We start from the raw sequence: 16,077 nt of genomic DNA, 5'->3' as shown, positions 1-16,077 counted from the left end.
CCACATAGGGGACCACCAAGAGCTGCGGTGGCTGATCCAGGTCCCCGTAGCGGGATATCGGGCGGTGTTGGGCCTGGATTGGCTGAAGGAACACAACCCCGTGGTGGACTGGCGGGCGGGGACCCTGAAGTTCGACTTGACGGTGGGTGCACGGCATCGGGTCCCCCACGAGAATTCCAGCCACAAGAGGACGGCGGCGCGTCCCAGGGGAGCGGCGGCGGCGCAGCAGGAGATACCAGAGCCCGAGGTCCCGCCAGAGTACCGAGACCTCGCAGCCGTTTTCAGCGAGCGGGAAGCGGACGAGCTACCCCCACACCGCCGCACGGACTGCGCTATCAACATCCCAGAGGGGGCGGTACTACCCAAAGGGCGCATCTACAAGATGAGTGAGGGTGAGCTCAAGGACCTCCGGGAGTTTTTGGGTAAAAATCTGGCCCGAGGTTTCATCCGGCCCGCTTCCAGTCCCATGGGAGCTCCAGTCTTGTTCGTCCGGAAAAAGGATGGGTCCCGACGGCTGTGCCAGGACTACCGGGGCCTCAACGCCATCGCAGCGGGGAACGCTTACCCCCTCCCGCTGATCCCGGATTTGCTGGCCCGGCTGGGCAAAGGGACTCTGTTCACTAAGCTGGACCTAAGGGAGGCGTACTACCGGGTACGCATCCGGGAGGGGGATGAGTGGAAAACAGCGTTTAACTGTCAATTGGGACAATTCGAATTTAAAGTGATGCCGTTCGGTTTAAGCGGGGCACCTGGGGTTTTCATGAGTCTAATTAATGAGGTGTTGCAGGACCTTCTGTTTCAGGGGGTGGTTGTTTATTTGGATGACGTCCTGATCTACAGCCAAGATCCCCAAGAGCACGTGACCCTGGTGAGGGAGGTGTTAAAGCGCCTGCTGGCAAACCACCTATACGTGAAGCTGGCTAAGTGCGAATTCCACCGTCCCTCCCTGGACTATTTGGGCTACCGCATCTCAGCCCAGGGCATAGCTATGGACCCCGAGAAGGTGCAGGCGGTGCTGGCCTGGGAAAGGCCCCGCACCCGAAAACAGCTACAAAGCTTCCTGGGGTTTGCTAACTTTTTTAGAGGCTTCATCCCCAGATACTCCTCCGTAGTGGCTCCCCTCACGGACTTGCTAGGTACCAAGGGGAGAGGTCCTCGCGCCACGCGGCCCAGCGCAGCGCTCGGCTGGAATGAGAAATCGGAGGCAGCGTTCCTTCCCCTCAAGCAAGCTTTCGCGTCTGAGCCCACGCTACTGCACGTCGACCCAACCCAGCCGATGGTGGTACAAGTCGACGCCAGCGACGCAGCAGCCGGGGCGGTTCTCCTGCAGCGAGACAAGGCGGGACAGCTGAGGCCGGCGGCCTACCTCTCACGAAAATTCGCCGAAACGGAGCGGAACTGGTCTACCTGGGAGAAGGAGGCGTTTGCGATTAAGTTCGCCCTCACCGAATGGCGGCATTGGCTGGAGGAAACAGAGGAGCCGTTCGAGGTCTGGACAGATCACAAGAATCTGGAGGCGCTCCGGCAACCGCGATCCCTGAACGCCAAGCAGATGAGGTGGGCGGAGTTCTTTTCGCGGTACAATTTCAAGCTTGGTCACATCCCCGGCAAAGAGAATTTCCTCGCGGACCCCCTCTCCCGTCTGCCGCATTATGGGGAGGGGTACGCTCCCTGCACCAGGTCCGTGTTTGGTGAGGAGCAGCTGGGACGGGGGGTCGTCACTAAGCGTCGGGCCAGGGAGGAATGGGAGCCCGACCCGGCGACCGCCCCGCTCCGAGACCGCCTAGTGGCAGCCTACGGGACAGACGAGGAGCTGGCTGAGCTCCGGGACTCTTTGATTTTGGACTCCGGTCTCTGGCGGAGGGGGGAGGCTGTCTACGTCCCGGAAGGGCTACGACGGGAAGCCCTCAGCCTCTGCCACGATGCTAAGACCGCCGGGCACTTCGGTTTCGTAAAATCCTGGAAGTTGGCCCGGCGGCGGTTTTGGTGGCCCAGTCTGCGGCGGGACACAAAAGCTTACGTCAGTGGTTGTCCTGTCTGCCTGACCTGCAAGCCGGGGGTTGGCAAGCCGAAAGGTCTGCTGCACCCGCTCGAGGTCCCGACCCGGCCGTGGTCAGTGATCTCCATGGACTTTATAACAGACTTGCCTCCCAGCAAGGGGAAAACGGTGATCTGGGTGGTGGTAGATCTATTTTCCAAACAGGCCCATTTCATTCCTTGCGCCAGTGTCCCCAGTGCTTCACAGTTGGCTCGGATGTTCCTGGATCACGTGTTCCGACTGCACGGGCTGCCGGACAAGGTGATTTCCGATCGGGGCTCACAATTCGTGTCCCGGTTTTGGCAAGCTTTCCTGCGCCTGTTAGACATCGAGCAAGGGCTGAGCTCCGCTTACCACCCCCAGACGGACGGGCAGACCGAGCGGGTTAATCAAGTACTGGAGCAGTACTTGCGGTGTTTCGGTTCCTATCATCAAGACACCTGGGTGCCCCTGCTCCCCCTGCCCGAGTTCGCGTACAACAACGCAGACCACAGCAGCACGGAGATGTCGCCTTTTGCCGTCGTCTACGGGACAGACCTGAGACACTTCCCGGAGCTTGGAGAGGTCCCCGCCCGGGAATCGGCCGACCTTCGCGAGTGGGGGAAGCGTGCCGGGAGCTGCTGGAAGTCGCTGCAGGAGCAGCTCCACAAAGTCAAGGCAGCGCAGAAAGAGGACGCCGACCGGAAGAGACGACCAGCTGAGGAGATCCGACCGGGGGATCGAGTTTACCTTTCCACCCGGAACCTACGGTTGAATTTGCCCAGCAAGAAGCTAGGCCCTCGGTTTTTGGGGCCTTTCGAGGTCTTGGCCCCGATCAACGAAGTTTCGGTCAAGCTCAAGCTCCCCAAGAACCTCCGGCACATCCATCCCGTCTTTCACGTGAGCCTTCTAAAAAAAACTCCGGACGGTGACGTTTGGCACCCCGTGTTTTCCCCGCCAGCGCCCGAGGTCCTGCCGGGGGGGGAGCACCACGAGGTGGCGGATATCCTGGACTCTAGACTCCACAGGGGGAAGTTGCAGTACCTCGTGGAATGGAAGGACTTCGCTTTGGGGGACCGGGAATGGGTCTGGGCAGCGGACGTCCTTGCGCCCCGACTCACTGAACGTTTCCACAAGCGGTATCCTGGCCGTCCCGGGGGGTTGGAGAATGGACCTTTGGGGGGGCAGAATGTCGTGGTTCGGTCCTTGGTGGCTTGGGAACCGGACCGAACCCCGCCATCAGAGGCGCCCGCGATCACGGAGGTAGGGCATGGTGATCATAGGCAAGCCGGCAGCTGGGCGCCCCACCCGATCGTTGAGGTGGCAATGGCCGCTAAAGAACCTCAATGTCCCCCTCCACCTTTTGACAAGGGCCCGGAGATGGCCCTTTGTTCCAGGAAAATGGGCCATCAGGAACCCCGGAAAACCTCGCATATGTGCATGAGTCATGATTGTATCAGCATGTTCCCTCCGCAAGTACTGGGTGGGGCAATACAGCCTAAGGAGGTGGGTTTTGTATAAAAGGGAGCTTCCACCTGGAGTTCGGTGGAAGCTCTTACTCCATACCAGCGGACTCCACGTTGCTGAAATAAAGCTTGTTCCTGTTGTATCGTTCACCAGGCCTGGCGTGACGTTTTCTTCAAAGGGGCACCCTGTTTTTCAGTTAGCAAGCGGGTCCCCGACATAATGTCATGATCAGGCGTCTGATCTCTGCCATGATTTGTGACCGATGTCCTGTGTAGCTCTGTTTATGTAACCCTGAGCTATCTGCTTCAAGCTGTGATTTAGACTAGCAATTGCTGTCCTGCTCTGTGTTATCGGGAAGGGAGGAACTGTCTAACACCCAAGGCCTTCTGCCCTCCCCTGGGGGGTGGGTCCAGAAAGACGACACACAGGACCCTGAGTTTGCCCGCCTCCAGTCAGAGCTCCAGGTGAAGGAAGGGCTGTTTTGCAAGGGGGTCAAATTGTACATGCCTGCCGCCCACAAAGACATTTTGAAGCTGTGCAATGATTCTTAGGTAGCAGGGCACTTTGGGTTTGTAAAGACTATGCATTTGATGTGCAGGCATTACTGGTGGCCCAACCTACGTAAGGATGCCCTGTGTGCCTAACGTCAAAGCCAGGTGGGGGAAAGAAAAGGGGTTTGTTCCAGCCATTGCCCACCCCCTCTGCTCCGTGGAAAAAAATCACCATAGACTTTATAACAGATCTACCACCCAGCCACAGGAAAACTGTGATCTGGGTGGTGGTGGATGCTTTTTCTTAACAGGCTCACTTCATTCCTTGTGCGGGGTTGCCATCAGCCCCCAAATTGGCTTCTTTATTAATCAATAACATATATAAACTGCATGGGCAGCCCAGATGAATTTTATCAGACCGCGGCTCACAATATGTTGCCAAGTTCTGGCTGGAGCTTTTGGGTCTCCTAGGGGTGGAGCAAGCCCTCACTTCTGGTTATCACCAAGAGACCAATGGACAAACAGAAAGGGTGAACCAGATCCTGCAACAGTACTTGCGTTGCTTCATAAATCATCAGCAGTCCGGCTGGGTCTCCCTGCTCCCCCTGGCTGAATTTGCTTATAACAATGGGGTCCACTCCTCTACAGGGGTCTCCCTCCCGCAAACCTCCCGTAAACTCGGACCTAAGTTTGTGAGTCATTTTAAGGTCAAGCGTGTCATAAACTCAGTGACTATTGAATTAGATCTGCCAAAGACTTATAGACATGTTCATCCCATTTTTCATTCCAGCTTGTTGAAGAAAGCCCCGCCTCCAGACAACTGGCATCCTGCTTCAGCTATGCCCATCCCAGTGTTTGTGGATAAAGACACACATTATGAAGTGAATCAAATTCTGGACTCAAGATAGCATCGGGGAAAACTCCAATATTTAGTGGACTGGAAAGAGTTCCCCATGGGGGTTCGTGAGTGGGTGGAGGTGGGGAATGTTCGGGCGCCTAAACTAGTGAGGGAGTTCCATCATAAATTCCCACAGTGCCCCAGGCCGGTGGATGGAGGATGATGTTTTATAAATATTTATGGAAGGGCGGAATGTCAGGTTCAGGCGTCTGATCTCTGCCATGATTTGTGACCGATGACCTGTGTGACCACATCTTGGTTTAATGTGTGTTGTTTTAAGGATCTCTGTGTAACTCTGTTTATGTAACCCTGAGCTGTCTGCTTCAAGCTGTGATTTAGACTAGTGATTGCTGTCCTGCTCTATGTTATCGGGAAGGGAGGAACTGTCTAACACCCAAGGCCGCGGCAGCCTGGCTATTGTCTGGAAGGGAGCCCAGGATGGCACCTGTGGGAAGGGGGCTTTTGCTCTCTGGGAACTGGGCAATTTTGGGCAGGAAAGAACTGGTAAAAGTGCCTGCTGTCTGTATATTGACCAGAATCGACTATGAACATTGAGGTGTTCTGATCTGCTATCAATAAAGCTTTCTATTAACCCAGAAGCAAGTTTTTAGTCTGTCTGCCCTTGACACCTAGCTGGAATCCCAAACTCCCAATTGGGGGCTTTATGATCCCAGCTCAGATCTCAGACCTCTGAGGACCTGCATATACAACAGGGACAAGCTTCTCTCTATCTGTTGTCTCCATCTGTGCAGCCTTCTGTCAATCTCTTTAGTGGCCTCATCTCCGCACTGAAACATCCCAGATCCTTCAGTCTTTCTTCATAGGAAAGGGGCTCTGATCTCTTAATCCTCTTGGCTGCCCTTTTCTCTACTTCTATGGCCCTGCAATGTCATTTTTGAGATACGGCAACTAGAAATGGACACAGCAGCTGCCAACCCTGGGATTTTAAATTTGAGGGTGGCACCTGGAAGAGTAGTATTTAGGGTGGGGATTGAGGCTAGGCTGAAGAAGATCTAGTCCCCTCCTCTGGTGCCCTCACCCTGGATACATTCAGCAAATAATTGGTGACTTTGGAGGGTGGGAAGGTTTTTTAAATAGAATGTTTTATTGAATTGAAGTTTGTATTATAATGAACTAACTTCAAAGCCCCTTCCTAAGAACGGATCTTGAAAGGGCCCCCTCCCCTGGCCCCCGGCCAGGCAGCTTAAGGTGGCTTTGGGCCGCAGCTCATAGCCTGATCAAGTGGGGCAGGTGGAGGCTGGGCAGCTCATTATCAGGGCCAGGACAGAGAGCAGGCAGTCAGCAGGCCGGGAGGCCCTTGTGAGCAGGCCCAGCCTAGCAGGCCAGGAGGCCCTTGTTAGCTAGCCCTCCACCACCACCCTTTGCCCAGGGCCCTCTCACCTGCTGCTGGCTCCAGGCACTGAGGTGTCTAAGAGCAAAGAGGCTAGAGTCCAGGGATCGAGGGCGGGAGCTGCAGGGGCAGGGCCAATCAGGGCAGAGCTGGCTGTACCCTAATTGGCCCTATTCCAACTTGGACAGCTGGACACGCCCCACCCCCTAGGCTGTTTCAGAAATATATAGAGGAACAACAATGGATAAGGATGTTCTTAGCTGCCACAGGTTAAATGGCTAGGAGCAGCAACCTGAAAATTGAATGCATGAATGATATAAAAATGTGGTTATCTTTGCTGAGCCGAAGAGGATTTGTCTGTTTTTATAGGGTTTCTCCTTTTGCTAGCAAAATAAAACTTTTATTTACAGCTCACACTGTTCTTCATATTGGGTGGAGGGCAAGGAACACCCTTTTACATACACTGGTGTACTCCTGGTTTTCCTTTACACACAAGCTGAGCAATTCTCATGTTTGATTCAACACATGTACAGCCACTCTGGGGACCTGGGTTTCATTTGTGAAGTGATCATATATTGTCCATTTCTTACATCCTGCATGATCTCTCGAATTTCTGAAAAGGTCTTCTTTCCTGGGATGAATGTACTGCGTAGGGTTACCAACTCCAGGAAATTCCTGGAGATGTGGGAGTTGTTATGAATGTGGACAATATGCAAATGATGGCTTGAAGGCCAACCAATTGTAATATAAATTGACTATAACAATGGACCAATATGGGGGCCCTGTTAAGAGCCAATCAGGCTCCTTTGTTAAGGGCCAATCAGAGCTCTTGGTAGGCTGCCTGAAATGTATATAAGTTGTGTGTGGGCCTGGGTTATCTGTTCAGTGTTTGAGTTGGAGTTGTTGAATAAAGAGCTGCTGTTTCTGAAGCCCACAGACTTATTCAGCAGGGTCTGCGGCCATAGCGGCCACCCACCAAAGCAGCCATTTTCTCCAGGGGAACTGATCTCTATTGTCTGGAGATCAGTCATAATTCTGGGAGATGTCAAGGACTCCTGGAGACTAGCAATGCCTTTTGTTCATCCAGCAGCAGTTTATAAGCAGTGCGCTTGTGAGCACTTTATAAAGCCATTCCTCCACATCTGCACCATCTTTCCAAGCAATGAAGAGCATGTGAATGGCTGTTGGCTTCCTCAGTTATCTGATGGGATGTAGGGCAGCATGCTCTGGTGCGCTATGTTACACTGTGGCTGCGTCGGCAAGCACCAAAGCCTGAGGTGGCCAGCTGAAGCAGCCAAAGCAGCTGGAGCGCGCAACCCGAATGGGATGTGGCCAGTGTGGTGAAATTCTTCTTCCTTGACAGGATACTCTAGATAACTGAGTGGTTTCCCCTCAACACCACAGAACGAAGATAGTGCCGGAATCTGCAAGATCTGGAGCAGGGGTAGTCAAACTGTGGCCCTCCAGATGTCCATGGACTACAATTCCCACGAGCCCCTGGCAGCGTTCGCTGCCAGGGGCTCGTGGGAATTGTAGTCCATGGACATCTGGAGGGCCACAGTTTGACTACCCCGAGTGTGCCTGGCTCAACAGCATATGAAGACTGTCCTGCAGGGAACCTCGGTGGAGATGCGTATTTAGCTTAGTTAGACTAGGAACTTCCAGATGTTTTTCAGATTCCTCCTGCAGCCTGATTTGGAGACTCCCAGCTCCTTTGGGCCCACTTCCTCCCTGCTTGCCTCCCGAACAGACCGAAAGAATGCAGAACAACAGAACGGTTGGAACAGTGAGACTTTCCCCCTTCTCTCTTTCATCCAAAATTGTTTCTCTTCTGAATAAAACTCTTTTGTTCTTTTAAGCAGCTTGGTGTTGGGTTTCTTTGCATATTTAAACTCTCTCAACAAATATGAGGCACTTTGTTTGGGCTAAATGAAAGGCGGCCATTTTATTAACGGCATGCCTAACACACAACACTCTAAGAAATGTAACCCGAATTCTACTCACCTGAATTCTGCTCATCCATCCATCTTTGGATACCGAACTCACATTTGCAGATAGTAGGGTGGCCAACTCTGTTTTTGGAAAACTTGTTTTTCCTTGATTAGGGGATGGAGATTGGGGAGGAAAAGATTGAGGACAACGGAAGATCTTCCACTAGATAGAATACCATGGAGTCCACCCCCATAAGAAGTCATTTTTTCCAGGGAAACTGCCCTCTATAGTTTGGAGATAAGTCATAAATCTGGGCGATCTTCCAATCTCCTCTCACTTATGAATAGGGCTCCCAACCTCCAGGCAAGGACTATCAGAATCACAACAAACCTCCAGCCAATAGAGATCAGTTCCCCTGGAGGGCATGATTGGCATGGGCTGTACAGCACTATAACCTGCTGACATCGGTTCCCTCTCCAAACCCAGCCCCTCCTAAGGCTGTATCTGCAAATCTCCAGGAATTTCCCAACCTGGAGTTGGCAACCATATGGAGTTGGCAACAGGATATGGGAGGGCATTTCAAGGTGCTGTGGATAGGAGTGGGAAAGGGCTCATGGGAATCGTAGTCCACACTTATCTGGAGAGCCACAGTTTGGCCACCTAGATCCTCAGCATAATTGGGTTTGCGGTGTAATGTATGTAGTTGGCAATAGTAAATACTACGAACAACCTCACCTCAAATGATGGGAGGCAGGTAGAGCAGACCTGCACACACAAATCTCAGCCACCTGGGAGATTCATAGGTATTTCATGAGATCACTGTACTGTAGAGTCGCCAACTTTGGGTTGGAAATTCCTAGAAATTTGGGGGTGGAGCCTGGGGAAGGCTGGGTCTGGGGAGGGAAAGGACCTCAGCAAGGTATAATACCGCAGAGTAGGGTTGGGTGCTTCGTCCGCCCAAGCGCCCAACCCTACCGCATAGTACTTTCTATGTTTGCAAGACCATTTACCTCTGCAGTTGTGGGGCATTTGGTCATCTCCGCATCCTCACTGAGGGGCCAGTAAACAAAATGAGTGGGAACATCCCCATTAAAGCTACCCGTAGTTGCTGTCTTGTTGTTAGGTGCGAAGTCGTGTCCAACCCATCGCGACCCCATGGAAAATGATCCTCCAGGCCTTCCTGTCTTCTACCATTTCCCAGAGTCAATTTAAATTTGCACCTACTGCTTCAGTGACTCCATCCAGCCACCTCATTCTCTGTCATCCCCTTCTTCTTTTGCCCTCAATTGCTCCCAGCATTAGGCTCCTCTCCGGGGAGTCCTTCCTTCTCATGAGGTGGCCAAAGTATTTGAGTTTCATCTTCAGGATCTGGCCTTTTAAGGAGCAGTCCGGGCTGATCTCCTCTAGGACTGACCGGTTTGTTCGCCTTGCAGTCCAAGGGACTCGCAAGAGTCTTCTCCAGCACCAGAGTTCAAAAGCCTCAATTCTTTGACGCTCGGCCTTCCTTATGGTCTAACTTTCGCAGCCATACATTGCAACTGGGAAGACCATAGCCTTGACTAGACGCACTTTTGTTGTCAGGGTGATGTCTCTGCTTTTTAGGATGCTGTCTAGATTTGCCATAGGTTTCCTCTCCAGGAGCAAGCATCTTTTAATTTCTTTTCTGCTGTCCCCATCTGCAGTGATATTGGAGCCCAGGAAAATAAAATCTGTCACTATCTCCATTTCTTCCCCTTCTATTTGCCAGGAATTGAGAGGGCCGGATGCCACGATCTTTGTTTTCTTGATGTTGAGTTTCAAGCCTACCTTTGCACTCTCCTCCTTCACCCGCATCAACAGGCTCTTTAGTTCCTCTTCACTTTCTGCCATTAGAGTGGTATCATCTGCGTATCTGAGGTTGTTGATATTTCTCCCTGCAATCTTGATCCCAATTTGTGACTCCTCTAATCCCGCCTTTCTCATGATGTGCTCCGCATACAAGTTAAATAGGCAAGGCGACGGTATACAGCCTTGCCGAAATCCTTTCTAAGTAGTTTCTGTAGGGAGGTTAAATGCCAGGCATTTCATTGCAGCATTAGGTCTCAGCATGGGTGGTGGGGTCACAAGTATTAGGGGCCTCCATGTTTTCAGCAAGAGCCGTGATGAGTGTCTGCTAGCATAAGTGGCTTCTTTCCTAAAATCACTTCTTTGGGTGGCTGTCCCAACCTCGTTGCTATTGGTCAGAGGTGACAGGGCGTGTTGCTAGAGGCAACACATGGCCGTACATGGCCATTCCCATTGGTTGTGACGCAGTAGGGAGGGTTGGTCGATGCTGCAAGTCACTTCCAATGCTATCACGAGGGGTGTAAAAAGATGGCTGCGTTTCCGGTAGGAGCATGGTGTGTGGAAATTGTTCCGGGGGCAAAGGGGGCAGAAGGTGGGGGCATGACAACATCACTTCAAGGACAGCACTTCCGTGGCAGGGGGCAGGGGCCAGAGGGCATGATGACGCCACTTCCGGTATAAGGAGAGAGGGAATGTTGGGAGGCAGTGACATGACATGGGAAATTTAAAATTTGAAGTTTAGGGGGAGCAAGTGAGCACAGGAAGTGGTGGTGGCAACCTCAAGAACAGACAACTTCAAGAGGGGACTTATGGAGCAGAGGTCCTTCAGTGGCTATTAGCCATGCTGGAGAACTCTGTCTGGGGCAGGGATGTTCTGTATTATAGGTGCTTGGGGGGCCACAGAGGGGCTTCTGGCAATCTGGCCCTGCTGGGGGACCTCCTGAGTGGCTCCTGGGTTCTGGCCACTGTGTGACACAGAATATTGGCCTGGATGGACCATTGGCCAAATCTACATGGGCTTCTCTCATGTTCTTATGACCTGGAAGTGGAAGGGGGAGAGTTGGGGGAGCTGACCTTTGATTGGGATGTGACATCACAGGACATGACATCTCATCCCCGCTGAATTCCATCCATAGGTAGTGCTCACAAATCTCCAGGAATTTCCCAAGAATTTTTAAGAAGCTGACACCCATGGCAAACCAGAGTGTCACAGAAAGAAATGTAGAGCTTGCTTTCCCAGTCTTTTAGAAAGTGTATTCTGTAGAGATGTTATCTTTTAACTCTTTAAATTATACATACTGGGAGTGATTTGGAAAAACAAAGGTACAATAACCAAGCAGAATGCCTGTAAGGGTAATAATATAGGCACGCATACAATTATGCAAGTATGAGTTTCGGGAGTTACTTGGGTAGCTTTTAAACTGTAAAATGAGAAAGTGCCTTCACTGGTAGCCCAGTCTTTGTACTGGTCAGAATGACTTTAAATAAAGTGTTGTTGTTAGTTGCCCAGGTCAACATTAACTGACTAGATCCGGGAAAGGAAGAAAGGAAACTTCTACGAAACACCCACATCCAGTTGTTTATTTTTCTTCACTGATAAGGAGTTTTTGGCAGAATGTTGCACGACCTTAGAATGTTGCTTCCTAAGATCTTGCTTCCTTTGGCTAAACTCAGTGGTTGCTGCTCTGTCTCTTAGGTTGCTTCCAAAATTAATTTTTCTTGACACCAGTGGCTGTAATGTGTGTATGTGTGTTTTCAGTGAGCCTGCAGGAGCCAGTTCCTGTTTCCACTGCAAATCCTATCCGGAAAGGGTCTTGAATCATAGAATCATAGAGTTGAAAGGGACCTCCTGGGTCATCTAGTCCAACCCCCTGCATTATGCAGGACACTCACAACCCGATCGCTCATCCCCTGTAACCTTCCACCCCCTTGAACCTTCACAGAATCAGCCTTTCCGTCAGATGGCTATGCAGCCTCTGTTTAAAGATTTCCAAAGATGGAGAACCACTCTGATTGTCAGGAACTTCTTCCTGGTGTTTAGACAGAATTTCTTTTGAATTAATTTCATCCCATTGGTTCTGGTCTGTCCCTCTGAGGCAAGAGAGAACAACTCTGCTCCATCCTCCATATGGCACCCTTTTAAATACTTGAAGATGGTTATCAGATCCCCTCTCAGTCGTCTCCTCTCCAGGCTAAACAGACCAAGCTCCCCCAACCTTTCTTCATACATCTTGGTCTCCAAACCCCTCACCATCTTTGTTGCCCTCCTCTGGACACGCTCCAGCTTGTCAACATCCCTCTTCAACTGGAGTGCCCAAACCTGAACACAGGACTCCAAGTGAGGCCGAACCAGAGCAGAGTAAAACGGTACCATCATCTCCCGTGATCTGGACACGATACTCCGTTTGATACAGCCCAAAACCCCATTTGCCTTTTCAGCCACTGAGTCCCACTGCTGACTCATGACTTTGGTCTTTTCTTTGGTGAGGTGGCTGCGGTCTCTCCGTAGAAGAATTCCATTAACAAGTGTCTTCTCTTAGTGGTAAGCAATAATGGGACTTACTGTTCAGATTTTCAGAGTTTTCCGACACTGCCTCAGCCTTTCTCAAGTTTTTTACCATTGAGAAACTCCTGAAACATTCTTCAGGCTTTGCGAAACCACCGAAGCCTGCTCTAGGGGAACCGATCTCTGCCAATCACAGGATATCCCTAGTCCTTTCCCTGCCAGGTGATGTTGATGTCATAAAGCCAGTGTAGTGTCATGGCTGGTTTGATTTCCTGCTCCTCCACATGGAGCCAGCTGGGTGACCTTGGACCAGTCACAGCTCTCCTAGGACTGTTCTCATAGAGCAGTTAAATCAGGGCTCTCTCAGCCCCACCTGCCTCACAGGGTGTCTGTTGTGGGGACAAGAGGGGAAGATGACTGCAAGCTGCTTTGAGAGTCCTTCAAGTAGAAAAAGCAGTTTATAAAAAAATAACTCTTCTTCTCAAATCAGGTTGGCACCTATACTCAGAGAATTCGATGGAGTGATTCACCGCCAAGCAGCTTCATTTGTCTGTATGTTTGCCTCCCCCCACCCCCCCATGTCAGCTATTTTCACCCTGCTGAATTGTGTGCCAGGTTTTATGATGAAACCGAACGAGTGAATACAAGAAACAGGAAAGTGCTCCACAGGCCCTTTCTGGCTGGAGAAATATCTCCAGGGGTATCGACTTTAAACAAAATAGGTTGCCATTTCCCTTCCTGTTGGAGGAAGAGGCTGCAAAGGCCACTGATCCAATAGGGCAGGAATGGCCAAATGGTGGCTCTCCAGAGGTCCATGGACTAAAATTCCAGCATACTGGCAGGGGCTCATGGGAATTGTAGTCCATGGACCTCTGGAGGGCTACCGTTTGGCTGCCCCAGCAACAGGGCTTTCACTCAAGACTTCAACTCCAGTGCTGTCTGCATAATTAGCTTCAGGCATGGACGTGGACACTTTCCTTCTAGGTCTTGTGGAACTCAGGACATGGTCCTGCATCCGTATTTGCGTGAATCTGAATTAATGGGGGACTCAGCCTAGCCTGGAGAAGGCTGCATCTCCACTGAACAGAGCTACCATTGGGATCTGGGTGGGACCTGCTGTTGTTCTGGAACTACAACTGATCTCCAAAGTGCAGGTGGCATTGGTGACTTCTGATGCCACTTTGAACTGGAACATGAAACGACATCTGTGAGATTCTAGGAATCTTCCCAGTCTCCATGTTTTTTACCACAGAGATTGGGTGACATCTAGGGTGTCTGCAATATCTTTTTCGGGTTCCAGCCAGCAGTGATGTTTATGCATCATCAGCCTCCTCCCACCATGTCTCAGGTCCAAAGTCTCCTGGGGGTTCCATGCATATGACTGCATGTGGCCCTACCCCTGAGGGAGGTGCTGGAGGCCCAGTTTTCCTTCCTGGCACGCAGCTCCCTTTGGCAGCTTCAGCTGACATGCCAAGTGCTATGACCCTTCCTTGAAAAACATGATTTGGCTACAGTGATCCAAGCTCTGGTCATATCCAGATTATTTCACTGTAACAAGTTCTCACTGGGGCTGCCTTTGAAAAACTGGAAACATCAACTGGTCCAAAACACAGCAGCCAGGTTATGGTTGGTGGTGGGACTGACAGCACTTGTGTTTCCAGACATAGGGCTGGGTTTGCTTGAGGCTGGGGTACTTGAAGTGCCACTTCCCTTTCCCATAAATCAAGTCAAGTCAAGTCAGATTTCATTGCATGTAGCCATGGGCCATCCTTATCCATGGTTCCTCTTTATATTTGTGAAACTGGACTCGGGTAGCAGTGAGTCTGGCTGCCGAAGTTAGAATAGGGCCTTGCCCCTGTGGCTCCTGCCCTCCCTCACCGACCACTCACCCCTTGCCTCACAGACACGGCTGCCTGCTGGAGCCACCACATCTGTGAGTCTCCGGCCCCAGGTAAGTCAGGTGGGGGGTGGGGAGATCCCTTCCCTTGGCTTATGCTGTTGTGATGAATCTCTTCTCACAAGGGTAGGGGAAAATGTGCTTGTGAAGAACCTTGTACACCTGGTGAGGAGGGCTTTAAACTAAATCCAGGACATACATTCACAACCTAGTTTGATGACAATAACTGTGGATGGGAATGCAGCAGATTTACAGGGAATGACACATATGCAGGGAACCGTTAACCTACAGGCAAAAAAACTAAGACCCTGGGGCACACAAATGAAGGACTACGATGTCTTTACACAGAGTATGAGAAACAAGCTGGAAGAACCAGACGTCCAGATAGAGGAAGGGGACTATGACCTAATAGGCATTACAGAAACTTGGTGGGATAACAGGATTGGAACATTAGGATTTATTTAAAAGGGACAGTTTATTTAAAAGGGACAAACAGAAAAAGAAGGGGGAGTAGCAGAATATGTTAAGAATGTGTATACTTGTGAGGAAATACATGTATCTGGACATGGAGGTTCAGTTGAGAGTCTTTGGGTTAAAACAAAGGTAGGAAATTATTGTGGTATTACTGTGGGGATCTGCTATAGACCAGCAGGCCAGGCAGAGGACTTCGATGAATGGTTCCTAGACAAGATTACAAAGTTCTAAAAGAGGCAGGACACAGCGGTCGAGGGAGATTTCAATAGCCTGATATCTGTTGGAAGACCAGTTGTGCTAAACATGAAAAGTCCAATAAGTTCTCGACTTGTCTTGCTGATTTCATTTCCCAGAAAGTGGAGAGGGAAATAGGTGGTCAGCTATTTAGAATGTGATTCTAACCAATTGGGAAGAACTGGACCTGTTCCATACCCAATGGTTAGTGCACTTTCAATGCACTTCAGAAGTATATTTTCCTGTTCTAGGCCCATTATGCACGGGACATAAGGCCCGCACTGGTGGCAGCAGTGCTTCAGTTAAAATCACCGAGAACGCACGCTGCCACTGCGAATGCGGGCGCCTCCCGGCCCTGGGCTCCAGAAGACCTGCATTAAGGGAACGCGGGATCTTCCGGAGCTTCCCGGGCAAGCCAGGGCTGGGGCGGCCTGGCGCTGTGCATAATCGGCAGCGTTGGGCTTGTCGGGCTACCCAGCCTTGACCTGCGGTGTCCCTTGAGGGACACCGCTCGCCCCTGTGGGCTCCGTGGCGGCACGGAGCTGGCAGGGGCGACCCCCTGCCACCCCCACTCCCCCCAGCCCCTCCACACCTCCCCTGCCCACGCCCCTGCACTTACTTCGGCCGGGCCTCCTAGCCCCGGTGTTAAGCGTGCGCGCGCTACGCCGGGGCAACCCAGCATGCCCTGCTCCCATGCGTTCATGGGAAATGGCGGGGCATTGTGCCCCTCCGCAACGGCACGGCGCCAGTGCGCGGAATCTGGCGCCATGCATAAAGGGCCCTAGACAGGAAAATCCAGCTGCAAAAGCACATTGAAAGTGCATTGTCCTACATGTGTGGAATGAGCCCTGGTTGAAGAGGTGAATGGAGTGGGCACGTTTGGGAGTAGTGACCATGTAATTTTGCAAGGCTGTATACTGTCGCCTTGCCTATTTAAATTTTATGCAGGTCACATCATGAGAAAGGCGGGGTTAGAGGAGTCACAA

At 51.4% G+C, this 16,077-nt stretch overlaps 1 protein-coding gene across 1 annotated transcript in view; it reads left to right on the top strand.

The window, feature by feature from the left end:
* Positions 1-2,096: 2,096 nt before the first annotated feature.
* ANXA11 (annexin A11) overlaps positions 2,097-16,077 on the top strand; it is a 282,321-nt gene continuing 268,340 nt past the window's right edge. Inside the window, exon 1 of the mRNA XM_077350889.1 lies at positions 2,097-2,106. The gene's annotated coding sequence lies outside the window, so the exon portion shown is untranslated. The remainder of the gene's footprint in view (positions 2,107-16,077) is intronic.

The sequence above is a fragment of the Paroedura picta genome, chromosome 8, assembly GCF_049243985.1.
Source record: "Paroedura picta isolate Pp20150507F chromosome 8, Ppicta_v3.0, whole genome shotgun sequence".
NCBI classification, from domain to species: Eukaryota; Metazoa; Chordata; class Lepidosauria; order Squamata; family Gekkonidae; genus Paroedura; species Paroedura picta.
The sequence above is the reverse complement of the archived record's forward strand: the minus strand, read 5'-3'. Positions and strand labels throughout refer to the sequence as shown.